Below are 19,144 nucleotides of genomic sequence, written 5' to 3'. Positions count from 1 at the left end.
TTCAAACGTACAACATGCTTTGGGCCCAGGATTTTTCCTGACCACACAATCTGACCAATCTGTTATTAAGGAGGATAAACAAATTGTCCTTTGCAAATCTAAGACAACCTGAAAAGTATCTTTAATAAATGTCCTGAAAACATTATTTTCCAAAATGCTAATGTAGGCATAGTAAATCACTAGCTGCATTTTTGGTGGTTGTCCTCAGAGGTAGTATTCTTGGTACATGTACAGGGAAAGACATTTTGATTTGCCCTCGGATGTGGTGATGCATGCCAGATTTGGAAGACATGGACATGTGTGGTGTAGTCTTTTGCCAAAGAAGGGAACCTGGAAACAGAGACAGAAACACATACAGTAGGTGAACGAATATGTTATATGGCATCTTTTGTAATGAAATCTGGACTCTTTCTGTCGTTCCAACTTTCAGTAGAGACTGAGAGATTGACTAGTGAGATACGATGTACAGAACTTGGCGCACCTTGTGACTCAAGCAGTGGCACTCATCTCACTCCTGTCCCATAGGGGCACACATCCTCGGGCTTCGGATCCATAAGCTGACCGCACAGCACACCCCCCCCCCCTCCACACTGAGAGTCCTTCTCACAGGCCTGAAGAGATCACACAAAATATAATAGAGTTGAAAAACTGAGAAGCATTAAAAGTGAGAACATTGCTAGAAGCCAAAGCATTTCTACAGCAATTGATTTATGTTGGTAATGATTGGGCTCCAAAATTACTGGCACCCCTGACTAGCAATGCACAAACAATACTTAAAAAAATATAAACAACATAATTATAGAGTTAAACTCAAAATGTTAAACTCAAATCAAGGTTTCACTATTTAATGGCACCCTTAAAGATTATTGTAAATAACATCTACCAAAATTAAACCATAAATTAAATGTCACTTATTTAAGTTCATCTAAGTCTTAAGGAACTGTATTGAGCCATTACATCACTTCCTGTTTCACTAGGGTATAAAAATGAGGTAACACATGCAATATCCCGCTGTCATCCAACACCATGAAGAAAACAAAAGAACTGGCAGTTCAAAAGAGACAGATGGTTGTAGACCTTCATGAATCTGCTAATGGCTACAAGAAGATCCACAAACAATTGAATATACCACTGAGCCCTGTCATGGCAATTCTTAAAAAATTCAAAAGATATGGAACAGTTGAAAACCTCACGGATAGAGGACGCAAATGCATTTTGCCCCCCAGGATAGGGAGGAGGATGGTGAGAGAAGCAACAAAATCCCTAAGTATCACTGTGAAAGATTTGTAGGCATTGGTGGCGTCTTGGGGTCACCTGGTTTCAAAAAGCACCATCAGACGCCACCTCCACAACCACAGGCTCTTTGGAAGGGTTTCCAGAAGAAAGCCCTTTCTGACCCCAAGACACAGACGCAAGCGCTTGGAGTTTGCCTAATGTCATTTCAATTATGACTGAAAGAAGGTGCTCTGGTCAGATGAGACCAAAATTGAACGTTTTGGTCAGATACAGCATCGGCATGTTTGGCGTGGAAACAGAGATGCATACAAGGAGAGGAACCTCATACCCATGGTGAAATATGGAGGGGGGTCAGTGATGTTTTGGGGCTGTTTTAATTCCAGAGGTCCAGGGGCACTGGTTAAGATTGATGGCATAATGAATTCCACCAAGTATCAGGCAATTTTGGCTGACAATCTGGTTGCCTCTGCCAGAAGGTTGGGAGTTGGCCGTAGGTGGACTTTCCAACAAGACAATGACCCGAAACATACCTCAAGATCCACACAGAAATGGTTCTGTGACAACAAAATCAATGTTCTGCTATGGCCATCTCAGTCAGAGAGAAGAAAGTAGACGGCGAGTGTTAAATTATGACCCTGTGTCTGGATGACGCGTACATGCCCAAATATGGGCATCCGGCCAGGACATCCTTGCGGGAAGGTAAGTGCATCCTGTTCCTGTTGTCACGTGTTAGAGGGTGTTAGAGGGTGTGTTATTTTATATCTATATTGCATCTATTCCTTTGAAGTTGTCATGATGATTGATGTGTAGGAACCTGGTTGAACTGGGAGGGACGTGTTTGAACATTTCAGAGGATGGCCCCACACCCCACCTATTTTATTGCCCTTAGGGTTGTTGTTTATGAAGCAGGAATGTCCGGGGGGGATTGTGTTTGCGGCAGACGCATTATAAAGAAAGCACAGAACAACACATGCGACCCCAGAACACTAAACATGATTTTAAAAATAACTATGGATTTTGTGATCAGTGGCAAAGCTGTGATGACTGTAACAACGGAAGCAGGACCTCGGCTGAAACATAGAGAAAGGGCCAAGTATAAAGCCACAATATACGATGCGCCAAAAAAGCGGTTTCTAAGTGTGTATAGAACCCAAATACCGCCCGCAACTGCGCTGAAAGATCAAGTGATGATGTCTAATGGACAGCAATGGGGGTATCAGGTTGATTACCAGGCCTGTAGAGTGAAACTATACCGTAGCCGAAGGAGAAGTATATACAGACCAGACATTAGGAGTGGACTACGGGCTTGAAGATTGGCCGGTTTTTCGCAAGGTTCTGTGTCCCGAACTGAGAGTTATCACAAAGGGGTATAGCGTGTTCACGGGCTACGAGACCCGTTAGGAAGGTACCCCTGACTCCTCAGGAAGAGTATTTCACAGGGTGAAAATACAAAGAAAGAATGGACTTCCATGTGGATGCGTGGAGTTCTATATCAGCAACGAGGAAACCCGCAACCAAAACATTCGTGATGGTGGCCTGACTGGGGATTTTAGGTTGCACATGCTTATTCCTTTTAAAAGTTGGGATCTAATGGAATTGAACATGTTAGAGTTGTTGGAAGCTCTTTTTGTACAGAGCCAACAGTGGCAGAGCATTGTTCGGCTAAGGAAGTGCATAATATATACGAATCCTGAGGATTATGATTCAAAGGAACTCCAAGAAGGTACATCCTCAGAAGGGTCAGCCCCCAAAGAAAACTAAGTATGCGGCTGCGTTAACCACGCCCTGATACCCAAAGGACTGGTTCAACAATAAAGAGAGTGCACATAAAGCCTCCGGTTCTTCATTTCAGCATATACCATGGATATTCATACAACATACCAGGACTCCGATACGTCCTGGGGGCACTACTAAGGACTTTATGCCACGCAGTCCACAATTCTACTCCCCCCAGGCAAGACACCCGACACCTCCTACATGTGCACAGCCTGAGGATGTGTTTGATGGGGTGGTCAGTACTATTTTTGTGGACACCATCAAGGCCTCTGTACAGTGCCTTGCGAAAGTATTCGGCCCCCTTGAACTTTGCGACCTTTTGCCACATTTCAGGCTTCAAACATAAAGATATAAAACTGTCTTTTTTTTGTGAAGAATCAACAACAAGTGGGACACAATCATGAAGTGGAACGACATTTATTAGATATTCCAAACTTTTTTAACAAATCAAAAACTGAAAAATTGGGCGTGCAAAATTATTCAGCCCCCTTAAGTTAATACTTTGTAGCGCCACCTTTTGCTGCGATTACAGCTGTAAGTCGCTTGGGGTATGTCTCTATCAGTTTTGCACATCGAGAGACTGAAATTTTTTCCCATTCCTCCTTGCAAAACAGCTCGAGCTCAGTGAGGTTGGATGGAGAGCATTTGTGAACAGCAGTTTTCAGTTCTTTCCACAGATTCAGGTCTGGACTTTGACTTGGCCATTCTAACACCTGGATATGTTTATTTTTGAACCATTCCATTGTAGATTTTGCTTTATGTTTTGGATCATTGTCTTGTTGGAAGACAAATCTCCGTCCCAGTCTCAGGTCTTTTGCAGACTCCATCAGGTTTTCTTCCAGAATGGTCCTGTATTTGGCTCCATCCATCTTCCCATCAATTGTAACCATCTTCCCTGTCCCTGCTGAAGAAAAGCAGGCCCAAACCATGATGCTACCATCACCATGTTTGACAGTGGGGATGTTGTGTTCAGGGTGATGAGCTGTGTTGCTTTTACGCCAAACACAACATTTTGCATTGTTGCCAAAAAGTTCAATTTTGGTTTCATCTGACCAGAGCACCTTTTTCCACATGTTTGGTGTGTCTCCCAGGTGGCTTGTGGCAAACTTTAAACGACACGTTTTATGGATATCTTTAAGAAATGGCTTTCTTCTTGCCACTCTTCCATAAAGGCCAGATTTGTGCAATATACAACTGATTGTTGTCCTATGGACAGAGTCTCCCACCTCAGCTGTAGATCTCTGCAGTTCATCCAGAGTGATCATGGGCCTCTTGGCTGCATCTCTGATCAGTCTTCTCCTTGTATGAGCTGAAAGTTTAGAGGGACGGCCAGGTCTTGGTAGATTTGCAGTGGTCTGATACTCCTTCCATTTCAATATTATCGCTTGCACAGTGCTCCTTGGGATGTTTAAAGCTTGGGAAATCTTTTTGTATCCAAATCCGGCTTTAAACTTCTTCACAACAGTATCTCAGACCTGCCTGGTGTGTTCCTTGTTCTTCATGATGCTCTCTGCGCTTTTAACGGACCTCTGAGACTATCACAGTGCAGGTGCATTTATACGGAGACTTGATTACACACAGGTGGATTGTATTTATCATCATTAGTCATTTAGGTCAACATTGGATCATTCAGAGATCCTCACTGAACCTCTGGAGAGAGTTTGCTGCACTGAAAGTAAAGGGGCTGAATAATTTTGCACGCCCAATTTTTCAGTTTTTGATTTGCTAAAAAAGTTTGAAATATCGTTCCACTTCATGATTGTGTCCCACTTGTTGTTGATTCTTCACAAAAAAATACAGTTTTATATCTTTATGTTTGAAGCCTGAAATGTGGCAAAAGGTCGCAAAGTTCAAGGGGGCTGAATACTTTCGCAAGGCACTGTACAGTTGGGTAAAGACAAAGTATTTCACGTGGAGGAGATTCTAGATCAAAAGAGAGAAAAGGGTCAAAAATGGGTGCTGGTCCGCTGGAAAAACTGGCCTCAAAAGTTCAACAGGGTATTAGAGCACAATGTGGTGGAGGCATCGGGGGTTAACTTAAACCCTCATGCATGATAAATACAACATCATTCACATGTACACAGAAGTGCATCATGGAACACAGCGGCTTCTACCTGACTCTCCCCAGTAATGCGTCTGCACATATATACCGTAATAACCAAAGTTCGAATTTACAACCAATTTCCCAAAGCCTATAGAGTTATCAGAGGCCTGGGAAGTAGGTCTCAGCGAGATTACATACCCCCATAGTTGGTATAATATCAAGGATAAGGACCGTGATTTTTATCGCAAAAGGATATCGGAACCTGCAAAACTTATTAAGCTTAAAAGTGGGTTCTATAGAACCGTCAACAGGATCATCTCAGAGTTGAATGAACTCCTAACCCTGAACAATATGGAAATACTCTTGATCTACAACCCTATACATAAACGTGTACAAATCTCAGGGGATGCTGATGGGGGTATAAAGACCAGCGGTAATTTAGCCTACATGTTGGGGATAAATGGACGTATGTGAAAGATAAATTATTCCCATTCCCTGCGGATATACATGCAGGATTTTACAACATATTTGTGTATAACGACATCATATCCTATCAAAGGGTAGGAGACAGTTGTGTGCCCCTCCTGAGAACAGTTCATATAGATGGAAAGGATGGCGATATAGTCACTTAACTACGACAAGCCACACTACGTACCTGTAAGCAAGAAATATATTGAAAATATTCTGGTTGAGCTTAGAGCTAGGCAGAATACTGCCCCCTTTGGAGGAATTGCGTGCCCATAGTAAACAGAATTTTTTTTTGTCCAGAATTGCTAATATATGCATATAATAATTATTATTGAATAGAAAACACTCTAGAGCTTCTAAAACCGTTCAAATTATGTCTGTATGTAAAGCAGAACTCTCAGGGCAGCCATTCTCCCAAACTCTCTCTTGTCATTAAGAAAGTTTGGCCAACTTTGACGTCATCGCCCCCACCCTTCCCAACCAGCTACGGATCTGGGAACAGTTTCTATCTCTTCAGCTCCCTCACCCTTTGGCGGGCTAAAACCTTTGGGTCACGCGAAAATACATGTACTCTCATGCGCGCGTTGCGTCTGGACCTCTCTTTGTTCCAAGATTCACCAAACGATGTCGGTTTGTCTGTTCGAGCTGATAATTGTTTTGCATGTTTAGAATATCCTAAAGCTTGATTCTGCACTTAGTTTGACCAGTTTAGTCGACATATAATATGTAATTTTGAAGTTTTGATGCGCAACCCCTAGAATTTTGGCTGCATTTCAGCCGGAATTTGTCGCGTTTGATAACCCAAAGACACAGACTTGAAAGCCAAACGCAGTTTTTGGTAAGTATGACTCCTTGCACGACTTCTGATCGAAGAACATCAAAGGTAAGGGAATATTTATGTGGTAATTTTGTGTTTCTGTGGACTCCAACATAGCGGAGACATATTGCTAATCTCTGAGCGCCGTCTCATATTATTGCCTAGTGAACGAATTCTGTAACGTTAAAAATAAATGTAACACAGCGGTTGCATTAAGAAGCAGTGTATCTTTCTAACTATATGTAGAACATGTATATTTAGTCAAAGTTTATGATGTGTATTGCTTGTTATCTGACGTTATCTGGTGGAGCTATCATCATTTCTCAGGACATTTGAGTAGCATTTTTTGAACATGGCGTCATTGTAAACAGAGTTTATGGATATAAATTGCATATTATTGAAAAAAACATAAATGTACTGTGTAACATGTCCTATTACTGTCATCTGATGAAGATTTTCAAAAGGTTAGTGAATTATTTTTCTTTTAATCCTGCGTTTGTTGATTGCATCTTTTGTTCAACATGGCTATTCAAATTAGCTGTGTCTTTGGTGGTGGTTTGACATAAATATGTGCTATGTTTTCGCCGTAAAACATTTTAGAAATCTGACTTGCTGGCTAGATGAACAAGGTGTTTATCTTTCATTTGAGCTATTGGACTTGTTAATGTGTGGAGGTTAAATATTTCTAAGAATATTTTTGCATTCTGTGCGCCACTGTTTCAGTTGAGGGGGGGGGGGGGGGGTACCCCTGGGGAACCTGTACCCTTAACACGTTAAAACGGATCAGAACGAAAACATAGAATTTACTTATGATGAAACGATTGTAAAACTCCACTATAGACCCACCAAAACCTCTCTACATATATAATACAAATCAATTAAAAGGGTTATGGACCACAATCAACATTTCAAACCTAACCGCTATGTCTCATACTATGTTGCTCAAGTGGGTAATGGGTTACCCAGCAATTATGGATCCCCGACAATGTACGGTTCGGGGATCGGCGGTATATTTCGTAACCTCTTCAGGATGGTTTTACCGTTTATGAAGAGAGGCCTCAGCATAGCCAAACCACATTCAAAATTCAGCGGGTAAAAATATAATAAGTGTGGTTGTAGCCAATGCTATGACCAGAAGGGCGTCACCAGATACCGAGCATCAAGAAGGCTTGGGGCTTATGTCTCGAAGACCAAAAAAGTGACCTCCGGGTATAAGACGCAGGCCTGCCCCTAAAAAGCGGAGGTTAACCGTTAAAAGAAACTCAGTATGTCAAAGACGTGGTAAAGTGAGGATGTCTGGACCAAAAACGACAAAAAGAATACTCTGAAGTATTTTCTAAAAGAACAAGCAACATGGCTCTTTTACACCGCATGTCCTCTGAAACTATAAAGACAGAGCTCGATCTTTTCATGGCCCCCTTAACCCAACATTCAATAGAGAGGACCAGTTATGTGGAGATAGCCCCACTCTCTGCCATTACCGACAACGGTCCTATAGAATTTTTCATACCAGGCCACGGTGACAACTATCTGGACCTCAACAACACCTTGGTGCATTTACGTCTAAAAGTGACCAAAAGAGATGGTACTAATATTGCAGACGATACTAAAGTGAGTGTCATTAATTACCCCTTGGCCACCATCTTCTCCCAAGTGGATGACTTTGGGTGAACGCCTAATCAGTCAAAGCAGTGCCAATACCCTTATAGGGTCATCATGGAGTCTTTACTCAACTTCTCCGAAGACACTCTCAAGACACAATTCAGCGCCGGGTTGTTTAGCAAGGATACTGCAGGAGTCTCAATGGAATCGATAGACCCTTCCACCAGTGCAAACAAAGGACTGGAGGCACGCGCTCGCTACTGTGCCGAATCTTGAGAGGTTCATCTGCTAGGGCCTATACACTCTGACATTTTCTTTCAAGAACGTTTACTATTAAATTCAGTTGATTTAAGACAAAAATTAACCAGGGCCAAGGATGAGTTTTGTCTGATGTCTGCCCAGGACGGTGACTTTAGTTTAAAAGTGTTGGGGGCAACGCTTTTTATTAAACAAGTGTCTATCTCCGGCAGTTTGTCCGGGTCACTCACAGGCTTTGATGAAAGGAAATGCCCTTTACCTTCTCCAAAGAATTACCATGAAAACCTTTAGCATACCTGTGGGCAGTAGAATCTGCAGTCAAGAAAACCTTTTTCTAGGCTCTTTACCCCGCTACATAGTTATAGGTTTGGTTAATCACGCCTCTAATATGGGCAGCTTAGATAAAAACCAATTAAATTTTCAACGCTTCAATGCAGAGTATGTAGCTCAGGACGAACGTCAGGTCCCTGCTAAGGCTTTCCAACCGCAATTTATTAACAACATATCTGTGCGAGAATTTTACAACCTATTCCTGGCTACAGGGAGGCATCTAAAAGATCTCTCTTTACCTATTGACAGAAATTATTTTAGCAGAGGGTTACACATTGTATGCTTTCAATTTATCACCTGATGAAGACACCTCAGGAAACCTGTCGGTGGTGTCCCAAGGTAACCTCAGGCTGGAAATGTGTTTCCGTACACCTTTACACCTTTCCGTACAGTTAGCATGATTGTTTATGCATGCTCTGATTCAATCTTGGAAGTGAATGCTCAAAGACAAGTCTTAGTGGATTATTATTAAGGATTGTTTCGGCAAACATGAATACACAAGAGTTGGAAGGGCTCATGACCTGCTTGATTGGAAAACAATTTTGTGGAGTGTGGGCTTGTGATGAATTCCCTATTGAGAAATGGCCTTAGCGGCCGGCCATGTTTATTGTCAATACCCATCCTAAACACATGCCGGGTGAACATTGGCTAGCTGTGACATTAGAAGACGAAGGAGGAAGAAAAATCTCAACTTTTTTTATTCCTATGGCTTTCCCCCCAGTTTTTCACATTTCCCCAAATCTATTAAAGAATTTTTGACCAAAAACGGATCAAAGATATACTACAGCATCAAACAAGTGCAAGATAACCTTTCCACTACATGTGGTCAACACTGTGTATTCTACTTATGCCAAAGAGCCCGGGGAGTTTCTTTTGAAGATGTTACGTCTTTATAATGATGATTTAAGAAGTAATGATAATGTAGTAACTTGTTTTGTGTCCTTTAAGACCATGTAATCAAGGCTTATGCTCACATCAAATGTTTCAAGAATGCCAAAAATGTTAAATTGCTTAATTTTTTAAATAAAATGTATTTAATTTAATCATAGTCATTCAAAAGTCATTCAAAAGTCTAACCACCCTGAGTGATCGGGATTAGGAAAAGGTCTGGAGACGTTCAGGGGGGTAAATGAGTTATCATCATCCCTTTCATAGGGGGGAGGGGTTGTTGGGATATCTTTAGGGGTGCTGTAGCTCGTTGAAGGTTTTTGTTTTAAAGCTTGAATCTGTTGACGAAGCTTATAGTTGGGTACACCCGAGAGGGGAATGTTGAGGACTGCCAGGGCCTTAAGAAACTGACGCCACCCGGGAGGTCTTCTGTCATCAGCAACCTTGTGGGCTGTCGTGGTACTTTTAACTTCTTCGTGATAGGGGGCGCTCTTTTAATTTTTGGATAAAAAATGTTCCCGTTTTAAACAAGATATTTTGTCACGAAAAGATGCTCGACTATGCATGTAATTGACAGCTTTGGAAAGAAAAAACTCTGACGTTTCCAAAACTGCAAAGATATTATCTGTGAGTGCCCCAGAACTAATGCTACAGGCGAAACCAAGATGACATTTCATACAGGAAATGCCCCAGATTCTGAAGGCGCTGTGTTCCAATGTCTCCTTATATGGCTGTGAATGCGCCAGGAATGAGCCTGCACTTTCTGTCGTTTCCCCAAGGTGTCTGCAGCATTGTGATGTATTTGTAGGCATATCATTGGAAGATTGACCATAAGAGACTACATTTACCAGGTGTCCGCCCGGTGTCCTGCGTCAAAATTATTGCGTAATCTCCAGGTCCATGCGCGTTCCATTTCTTCAGAGGAGAAACTAACCTGCCACGAATGATTTATCATCGATAGATATGTGAAAAACACCTTGAGGATTGATTCTAAACAACGTTTGCCATGTTTCTGTCGATATTATGGAGTTAATTTGGAAAAACGTTTGCGTTGTAATGACTTAATTTTCGGGTTTTTTCTTACCCAAACGTGATGAACAAAACGGAGCGATTTGTCCTACACAAATAATATTTTTGGAAAAACTGAACATTTGCTATCTAACTGAGAGTATCTTCATTGAAAACATCTGAAGTTCTTCAAAGGTAAATGATTTTATTTGAATGCTTTTCTTGTTTTTGTGAAAATGTTGCATGCTGAATGCCAGGCTTAATGCTATGCTAGGCTATCAATACTCTTACACAAATGCTTGTTTAGCTATGGTTCAAAAGCATATTTTGAAAATCTGAGATGACAGTGTTGTTAACAAAAGGCTAAGCTTGAGAGCTAATATATTTATTTCATTTCATTAGCGATTTTCATGAATAGTTAACGTTGCATTATGCTAATGAGCTTGCGGAGATAATTACACTCCTGGATACAGGTTTTTTTCGTAGCCAAACGTGATGAACAAAACGGAGCGATTTGTCCTACACAAATAATCTTTTTGGAAAAACTGAACATTTGCTATCTAACTGAGTTTCTTCATTGAAAGCATCTGAAGTTCTTCAAAGGTAAATTATTTTATTTGAATGCTTTTCTTGTTTTTGTGAAAATGTTGCATGCTGAATGCTAGGCTTAATGCTATGCTAGGCTATCAATACTCTTACGCAAATGCTTGTTTAGCTATGGTTCAAAAGCATATTTTGAAAATCTGAGATGACAGTGTTGTTAACCTGTTGCGACGAGCAATCCCGTATCCGGGATCCTATTTATAGCCTCAAGCTCATTACCATAACGCAACGTTAACTATTCATGAAAATCGCAAATGAAATGAAATAAATATATTAGCTCTCAAGCTTAGCGTGGCAGTCAGGCATATGTGAACCCTTGACAACAGCGCCATGAAGGATAAACTTTCCTTTGTCATTCCAAGTAGTGGTCCCCTTTGAGTCTTTTATCTTGTTTATAATGTATCTAACATTTTTCCTGTTACGTGCCGGAACATGTGTCAACATGTCATCTATAACCTTATCTTCAACAGGCATTTGATCTTCAGCCGGTAAGATCGAAGATACAGGTATTACAGGGGCTTGGCTCTCGCTAGGCGCGTCATCTTTTAAAGGGTCCGGTAGGGAAAGCGTTAAATGGTTGGTCTCTCTCTCACCTTGTTTTACCAAGGCCAAATACCTTTGCAAGAGGTTTGTGTATTTATTGGACCTTATCATAAGGGTTCAATCCTTTTCAGTTCAAAATATCCTTCATGGCCATATCCAAATCATTTTGTGCTGTTTGTCTAATATTTTCAGGACCCTGCATTTGTTTTTTAAGTCTATCCAACTCTTGTTGAGGCACCAATTACATTTTATTTGCCATAACACTCTGTGTTCAACCCCCACGTCTGGCAGCAATACAGCTGGTGATGAAGGGCACAGCTATAGTTAGCAAAGGCAGAAGAAACCCCCCAGACTGTTGTATTCTATGTCTTTTCTTTTGAAGACTGGCCCTTTTATTGGCAAAGAGTTTGATCGCTGTCTTTTGTCTCTTTAATTTTTTTAATTGCGTCAGGGTGAGTGGAATGCGTCCTTTGAGAAGATTCAAAGCAAACTCACATAGGGATAATATGAGATCTGAAGAACAGTGACCCAAGATGGCCTTCCGTTCTTTAGCTGTAGCCCCAACTAGGCTTCTCAAGAGGGGCAGGTTTCTTTTTAAACATAGAAACATAGCGGTTACTTTTTAGGAATGTACGCAGCCGGCCACTCCCATGGGAACAGACCGGTTTGTAGCCTCAGGAGTTCTGGAGTATTGGCTTTTAAATCCACTAATTAAATAAGAAAATGGAAGCATCCTCATAGCTCTCCATAAAGTAGGATTATCTGCTGAGCTAGAGTGTTAATTTGTATTTTGTCTCTAAGGTATTTGAACAAAACCATGTAATTGGCATTCAAACTAAATGGTACAGCTATTTTTTACCTTGATGAAACACATTCTGCACCAAGTAAAGCACGGACAGGTTTCTATGATGAGTATATTGGGTTAAAGCTTGTGCAATTTCGGGATGTTCGCTACCTGCAAATAGCTTATCGTCCAAAACCAGCATATAGTTTTTATGAGGAGTGAGAAGTTCATCATCAGACAGGGATTTAGGTGTTCCTTCAAGAAACTTGATTTTTATTTTCTTCAACAATTCATCATACAAAGGTTGATAACACGAATAACACCACACAATATTGTCAGGCTTTTGAGAAAATACATGTTCAGAGTTCTCTAAAATACTTTTTACAAAACAAGTTTTACCACTATTGGAGGGGCCTGTGATTAAGGCCGAAAATGATAGTTGCAACCAGGGGTCAAAACCTTCTACAGCAGCCATTATATCTTAAGCTTTAAGACACACTGGGGCTTGTAGCATAAGTCAGTAGCCAAAGGGCAATGTGGTCCCGTCAGGCAAAAGCAGTCTCTTGTCATAGACTACCCTGAATCTTTTAGTGAGTGGGGCATTCCTCACTATTCGTTTGTGGAGCAAAACCTTTCGGGATTTTAGAGCCCTGGGAAAGGCTGTGAAAAACATAGCTTGTTCTATTTTAGGTTCAGGTGTTTCCACCAAAGAATTGGCTGAATCAAGAAGGCTGGCCGCTTCACATAATAGCAGGTCATCTACCTCGGAAATGTCATTTATAACGGTGAAATCCTCCGGGTTTTGGGGTTTTATTGTGAATGTCCAGGGCATCCGCGTAGTCTAGGTGTGTAGGGTCTTCTGTGCCGTTATACACCAGGTAGAAGTCTGAAAGAAAATAATACGTACAAAATAGGTTATTAAACATAAAAGATATTACATAAAAAATGTCAAATAAATTTCAGGTATAAGACTATATATTAACAAAACATAATTAAATTACCTCTGCTTTTTTGACGAGGACTGTTCTGACGAATTGTGGAAACCGGGTGCTCGAGACTTTTTTCACCAAGCATTCCAGATTCTGCCGGGAATGTCTTGTTGGAGTCTTTGACATTGAATATGTTAAAACAATCATAAAAATGTATAAATAATAAAATATGTATAACTAATAATGTATATATATATATATATATATATACACACTGCTCAAAAAAATAAAGGGAACACTAAAATAACACATCCTAGATCTGAATGAATGAAATATTCTTATTAAATATTTTTTTCTTTATATAGTTGAATGAGCTGACAACAAAATCACACAAAAATTATCAATGGAAATCAAATTTATCAACCCATGGAGGTCTGGATTTGGAGTCACACTCAAAATTAAAGTGGAAAACCACATTACAGGCTGATCCAACTTTGATGTAATGTCCTTAAAACAAGTCAAAATTAGGCTCAGTGGTGTGTGTGGCCTCCACGTGTCTGTATGACCTCTCTACAACGCCTGGGCATGCTCCTGATGAGATGGCGGATGGTCTCCTGAGGGATCTCTTCCCAGACCTGGACTAAAGCATCCGCCAACTCCTGGACAGTCTGTGGTGCAACATGGTGTTGGTGGATGGAGCGAGACATGATGTCCCAGATGTGCTCAATTGGATTCAGGTCTGGGGAACGGGTGGGCCAGTCCATAGCATCAATGCCTTCCTCTTGCAGGAACTGCTGACACACTCCAGCCACATGAGGTCTAGCATTGTCTTGCATTAGGAGGAACCCAGGGCCAACCGCACCAGCATATGGTCTCACAAGGGGTCTGAGGATCTCATCTCGGTACCTAATCGCAGTCAGGCTACCTCTGGCGAGCACATGGAGGCCTGTGCGGCCCCCCAAAGAAATGCCACCCCACACCATGACTGACCCACCGCCAAACCGGTCAATGCAGGAGGATGTTGCAGGCCTCAGAACGTTCTCCACGGCGTCTCCAGACTCTGTCACATCTGTCACATGTGCTCAGTGTGAACCTGCTTTCATCTGTGAAGAGCACAGGGCGCCAGTGGCGAATTTGCCAATCTTGGTGTTCTCTGGCAAATGCCAAACGTCCTGCATGGTGTTGGGCTGTAAGCACAACCCCCACCTGTGGATGTCGGGCCCTCATACCACCCTCATGGAGTCTGTTTCTGACCGTTTGAGCAGACACATGCACATTTGTGGCCTGCTGGAGGTCATTTTGCAGGGCTCTGGCAGTGCTCCTCCTGCTCCTCCTTGCACAAAGGCGGAGGTAGCGGTCCTGCTGCTGGGTTGTTGCCCTCCTACGGCCTCCTCCACGTCTCCTGATGTACTTTCCTGTCTCCTGGTAGCGCCTCCATGCTCTGGACACTACGCTGACAGACACAGCAAACCTTCTTGCCACAGCTCGCATTGATGTGCCATCCTGGATGAGCTGCACTACCTGAGCCACTTGTGTGGGTTGTAGACTTCGTCTCATGCTACCACTAGAGTGAAAGCACCGCCAGCATTCAAAAGTGACCAAAACATCAGCCAGGAAGCATAGGAACTGAGAAGTGGTCTGTGGTTATCACCTGCAGAACCACTCCTTTATTGAGGGTGTCTTGCCAATTTCCTATAATTTCCACCTGTTGTCTATTCCATTTGCACAACAGCATGTGACATTTATTTTCAATCAGTGTTGCTTCCTAAGTGGACAGTTTGATTTCACAGAAGTGTGATTGACTTGGAGTTACATTGTGTTGTTTAAGTGTTCCCTTTATCTTTTTGAGCAGTGTATAATGGCTTCATACCGTGTCCATGGAGCGCCGTTTCTTGAAGCAGTACGTTTCCTGCCCAGTAACACTTTTCAGTCTAGGGTGATTCTGCGCAATGCACTTGCGCATACGTTGTGCATTGCTTGTTTGGGTCTGGAATATGGAGGAAGCGGGTGGAGGTTCCCGGGGGAGTTGATGTGCCAGTTTTCGGTGTGTTTGAAAAAACGTTCGTACAGAATGGGAGAATAGCATCTATGTCATCTTCTCCACCATAGTCGTTCAGAGTACATAATGCAGCCGTGATCCTTCTTGGCGGTCTGTCAGCTGTAAACAGAAAAATAGCTTTTAATATACATGGTGCACACTTTTTGTTTTTAACGTATAAATATTCTTATGGATTTTATTATTGGATATACGTGGACAATAGTGTGATGGGGACTGGCTGCATGCGTTTTGTTCCACGTAATCCCCTTCTAATGAAGGCTGTTCCAAATAATTTATTCCCCCGGAGCAACTGCGTAAAGGACGGATACTCTACAAACGTTATATAATATTAATATATATTTATCTGATATATATATATATTTTAAATTATAAGAATACGTGTATTTGACATATTACCTAAAAAAAATCGTTGTCCCAGTTTAATATTACAATAATATCAATAATATCCATACAATACTTAACGCCTTCAAATCTAAAATATTATTTTCACTAACTCACCTTCAGAAAGCTCCATTAGGATGGATTCACAGATGGTCTTTTAGCTGTTCTAGGCTGCTGGTCTTGTCTGGAGTTGAGCTTTTGGCGTTCGTACAGAGTGGATAGTATCTGCTGTCACTCGCTCCGCGGTCGTGGCTCAAAGGAGAGATATTCTGTAATGATCTTACAGAGCAGAGGTGTCGTTTTTTCGGGCGGCATCCGTATGCAAAAAATGGCCATATAAGTAACCCTGAATGTTTAGAGACCCCAAAACCACAGGTGGTTGTCTTGACATATTCCGTCTGCCGGTATTTCATTTTGATTTGCTACACCCTCATGGGTTGCAGCTTGGGGGGTGTCCGATATAAATTTATAGACCTGGGTGGGGGGCCGTTTGTATATGCGCTGATTAGAAATAACATACACTGTATGTTTTAAACCGTAGGAGGTTGTCTCGACAAGATATATTCTGCCTGGGTTGTTTGACTTTTCAAAAGCTTTTCCTACCGAATACACATTGAGATATGGATGAGGTTGCACTTCCTACGTCTTCCACTAGATGTTAACCGTCTTTCGAAACTTGACTGAGGATTCTACTATAAAGGAGGGGCTCATGAGACCTCTTTGAGTCAGTGGTCTGGCAGAGTGCTCCCAACAGAGTTACCTCTCGTTCCAGTGCTTTTCTTCAGACAAAGGAATTCTCCGGTTGGAACATTATTGATGTTTCATTATTGATTTTGAAAGGATCTGCATAGAGGAATGGTCCAAAATTCCTCCAAATGTTTTCCTTAACCTTGTCAAACATTACAGGAAAAGACTCCATGCTGTTCTCCTTGCCAGAGGTGGTTGCACTAAGTAGTAAATGAGGAGTGCCCATAATTATGAAACCTTGATTTTAGTCAAATTGATTTTGTATTAAATAATTGTATGATCTTGGTTGGTTCCATTGAAACATTAATAAAGTACAGTATTTCTCACATGTTGGTATTTTGAGTTCATCTCTATAGTTATATTGTTTATATTTGTTTCAGCATTGTTTGTGCAGTGCCAGTCATTTTGGAGCCCACTGTATAATACATGAAGTCTATCATGTGTATTCTAAAACACTATCTGGAAATTGCTCAGAAGGATATGAACAACTTGAGTGACTGCTCTCACTTCAAATGAAACGAAGGAGAGAGATGAGGGAGTAGTGAGATCATTTATTGTGACAGTCTCTGAGGAAAATTTGTTTTCGTTTCATGGCTGCGTGCACCAATCTCAGTTTATAATAGCATCCCTATGCCTGCACTGTTCTGGCATTTTTTTCTTCATCTATTATATTCCATACACAAATTGGATACCAAATTGCCATTGAAACTGATAAAACAAAGTATGTTTTTTAAACCTAGAGATATTAGGAACCCCTAGGAAATTCTGCTAAAACTATATATATACAGTACCAGTCAAAAGTATTGACACACCTACTCATTCAAGGGTTTTTCTTTTGACTATTTTCTACATTGTAGAATGTGCAAAGTTGTCATCAAGGCAAAGGGTGGCTACTTTGAAGAATCAAAAATTTCAAATATATTTTGATTTGTTTAACACGTTTTTGGTTACTACATGATTCCATATGTGTTATTTCATTGTTTTGATGTCTTCACTATTATTCTACAATGTATAAAATAGTACAAATAAAGAAAAGTAGGTGTGTCCAAACTTTTGACTGGTACTCTATATATATTAAACAATGCAACTACACAAATAGCAAACACGTTGCATGGTACCTGAAGTACCATAGGTACTATGCAACAATGTGTGCGTACGTACCTGCATCGTACTGTAAAAGCTTATTTTCAGTTATATAAAGTTGTACCAATATTATATTAAAACCTGTTTCCTTGTTAAAGCCATCACATTCAACTTTTCCAACGAACATGAATTGACAAAATTATTCCATTATACATAGGTAGAACTATGTTGGAGAAATAAAACCTTATTTGACACATTATTCGACACTGGTTTAACCAGAAGGAACTATTATGGTTACACAGTTAATGTAAAATATTAACTTAAAAAACATGATAACATTTGTTTTACAGCAATAACGAAAGGATTGTGCTCTTCAATATGAGTTCCTAAGGCAGTTGGCTAGCCTCACATTGATATAGAAAAATAAGCAGACATATTGCAACATAATGCTAATGTTCTTCTCTGTGTATAGCCAGCCTAGAGTTGATAATGATGCATGTAAATCACACATGATGTTATAAAGGCAGACTGTAACTGTATTGTGTCTTCATGAGAGGCTTCTCATTACACTGAGATAATCTACTAAGAATCTATTCCATTTTGTGCACCCCCTCATTTAGATTTAGATCAATTATGATCATTATTTCATATTCATCCAAATCAAGCTTCCCATAACAAAATATTACATTTTCTATATTATCATTCACTCATAACTACACTCTTAGAAAAAAGGGTTCCAAAAGGGCTCTTCGGCTGTCCCTTTATACAGAGGGTTCTCCCAAAAGGTTCCTATCTGAAACCAAAGGGTTCTACCTGCAACCAAAAAGGGTTCAAAGGGTTCTCCTATTGGGACAGAGAAAAGAACCCTTTAAGGTCCTGATAGTACCTTTTTATTCTAAGAGTGTAGTTGGCTCCCAGGACCTGTTGGCTTTCACTTACCCCTGTGATGACTGCTGAGGAGCCATGGGACACGAGCAGTAGACAGAATAGTAGGTAGCAGCTGGACCGCATGGTGAAGAAGAATAGTTCTCCAGCTCCTGTGTTCTACAGGGTGAAAGAGATGCTGTGTCTGCTGTGTGTACCTGAGTGTGTATGTGTGCGTTAGATTGACTTGGAAAGAGAGGTGGCCTCCAAAATCTTGTGTTGAGGGCAGAGAGAGGTTTATTAACCCAGCCTGCCATTCACAGTCTCACTGAGTCACTCAGCACCAGCATTGCCTCAGGATAAAAAATGAGAAGCCCCAAGGTAAGGCTCAACACGACAATATCCCTCTGGTATTCTCTATGGTGACGCCAATTCTTCCCATTCTTCTCCACCGTTACCATACTCATCCTTTGAGTGGTCTCAAACCTGTTGTTGTTTTGTCATCTTTAAGCAGGCGATGAAGCATTATATCTTTTTTTCCCAAAATATCAATTTCCACTCAAGTAATACGCAGCCAGGTATTATAATGATATGGTGGGAAAAGAAAAGCCACACACTCCGTTGCTCTGGTGCAATAAGTTTGTATATCGTCACTAAAATAATGCCAATCCAATGAAAATGTTCATGCCAACTGAATGAGTACAGGAGAGTACAGGGTTTAATG

General features: G+C 41.0%; 1 pseudogene; it reads right to left on the bottom strand.

The window, feature by feature from the left end:
• Nucleotides 1-204: 204 nt before the first annotated feature.
• LOC109877164 (toxin MIT1-like) lies at nucleotides 205-18,567 on the bottom strand (annotated as a pseudogene).
• Between the last annotated feature and the right edge of the window lie 577 nt (nucleotides 18,568-19,144).

This window comes from Oncorhynchus kisutch, linkage group LG1 (genome assembly GCF_002021735.2).
Source record: "Oncorhynchus kisutch isolate 150728-3 linkage group LG1, Okis_V2, whole genome shotgun sequence".
Classification (NCBI taxonomy): domain Eukaryota; kingdom Metazoa; phylum Chordata; class Actinopteri; order Salmoniformes; family Salmonidae; genus Oncorhynchus; species Oncorhynchus kisutch.
The sequence above is the reverse complement of the archived record's forward strand: the minus strand, read 5'-3'. Positions and strand labels throughout refer to the sequence as shown.